The sequence below is a fragment of the Sinocyclocheilus anshuiensis genome, unplaced genomic scaffold, assembly GCF_001515605.1.
Source record: "Sinocyclocheilus anshuiensis isolate Anshui unplaced genomic scaffold, SAMN03320099.WGS_v1.1 scaffold1545, whole genome shotgun sequence".
Taxonomy (NCBI): Eukaryota; Metazoa; Chordata; class Actinopteri; order Cypriniformes; family Cyprinidae; genus Sinocyclocheilus; species Sinocyclocheilus anshuiensis.
The window spans coordinates 396205-398577 of NW_015539933.1; positions in this window are offsets into that span (position 1 = coordinate 396205).

Sequence of the window (2373 nt, forward strand, 5' to 3'; positions counted from 1 at the left end):
TATAATTTATAAAAATATACTTAAAAAAAAAATGATTAAAAAAATATATAATTTTTCTTTTCTTTGGATTTTGGACCTGGGCATGTTTTCATGTGATTTATATAGATACGGTAATATACTGCAAAATGTGCAGTCACAACTGTATAAAATTAGCATCATCCAATCAGATTGTCGGAGTCAGAACTATCCATTTTACATTCCACCCTGTTATTATTTTTGCTGCGGCTGAAATGTATTGTAAATCTCTCAGCGTACAGGCCACATTAGATGGGCATCATTACTTCTGAGGGTGAAGCTTCAGGCAGAGAGGTGGAACACAGACTGTCTTATATGGATAGTAACTACAGCAATCAGATTAAATTCGGCATGAGCGCATCTACTAGTGTGAATAATTTTATCACGTGTGTCAATGGGTACAGTCCTACAAGGGACCTTGTTTGTTTGAGTGAATTAGTGTGTTTCTGGAGAGACATATGTATACTCTTTGTGTTTGACCACAGCACACACACACACACACACACACACACACACTCCCTCGGCCGGCGTCAAGTCGCATGCTTTGAATTACTGTACATTTACGCCTGGTAAGAAGCCAAGGGCCAACTGCCTTAGACTGGATCAGACAACAGTCTGAATCAACTGTCTCTCTCTGTCTTATTTTCTTTTCTTCAATGTATCTGTCAGAGCTTTTTTCATCTTTATTTGCTCACTGTCTCCGTCCGTCCTTCCCTCATTTATTACGTTCCTTTTTTCCCTCTTTCTTCAGCTCGTCAGGCCTGTTCTCTCTTTACATTGGCATTTAGTCCCCTGTCTGTTTTTCTTTATTCTTGTCTAATCCACACTTTCATTTTTCCTGCTTTTATTTTCTCTGTGTCTATTTCACTGAGTCATCTGTGTCAAACTGTGCTGATCTTTTTTTCTTCTAAGAATATTTGCCTCTATGGAATGTGAGCATTTAAAATCGGCTTCTTTTAAAGTGACGGTTGACCTAAAATGAAAATTAACTCATAATTTTCTCACCCTCATGTCGTTCCAAACATTTATGACTTCATTTCTCGTCTGGAACACAAAAGAGGATATTGTGTTGATGTATATAGTTTATTTGAATTCCTAAATGGAATGGGTTTTGGAACAAACTAAATGTATAAGTCATTGATGACAGGATTATCATTCATGGGGGAACTGTCCCTTTACGTGTCTTTCTGTATGTGTTTGTGAAAGAGACAGTAAGAAAGAGAGAGAGGTCAATCTTTAAGCGGTGTGTGTGTGTGTGTGTGTGTGTGTGTGTATGTCGTCAGCATCAGGTGACTGATCAGGCCATATTTCTGTGTTTGAGAGCTGAAAAACAGAGTCTCCACCCATACATGTAATTCATGCCCAGATCAACAGCCAACCTAATGATGTCACAAACACACACACACACACTCATAAACATCCTCTCTCCTGCTGTTTACTTCTCTTGTTTTGAGCCCTCCACCCTGGTTCTTGACATCATTTTGTTTTCTCTTTTCCTGTTACTCACCATAAACCCACCCACCTGTTCTATCTAACTAACTACCCAGGACTATGCAGCACTTTTTTTGTACATTATGATAATACTCTAGTATTCTTAGAAGTGCCATATAAAAACTATGGTACATGAATATGGAAAGTATTCTCTATCACTGTATATATCAACGAATGATAATACCATGTTTTTTGAACATTACACTCTTAAAAATAAAGGTGCTTCACGATGCCATAGAAGAACCTTTTTGTCTAAATGGTTCCATAAAGAACCTTTAACATCTGAAGAACCTTTCTGTTTCACAAAAGGTTCTTTGTGGCGAAATAAGGTTCTTCAGATTACAAAAAGGTAAGAAAGAGACGGTTCTTTAAAGAACCTTTGACTGAATGGTTCTTTGTGGAACCAAAAATGGTTCTTCTATGGCATCGCTTGAAGAACCTTTTGAAGCACCTTTATTTTTAAGAGTGTACTATGGCAATATCTTGGTTTAATAGAATTACTGTGATAATAGTATTATTTGTAGAACTTTGGGTTATCATGTAAATACAATTTTCTGGACATGTACTGCTGTTTAAAAGTTTGGGGTTGGTAAGATTTTTGGTCACTTTATTTTAAGGTCCATATCTCGCTATTAACAAACCATTAACTACAACTTTTGCCTCAATAAACTCTTAATTTGCTGCTTATTAATAGTTAGTAAGGTAGTTGTTAAGTTTAGGTATTGGCAGGGCCGCATTAAGACCTCACTGGGCCCTGGGGCTATGACTTACTGCAGGGCCCCCCATCACAGTAATGATATATATATATATATATATATATATATATATATATATATATGTGATAAATAGCATTTTTATGCTATCAAA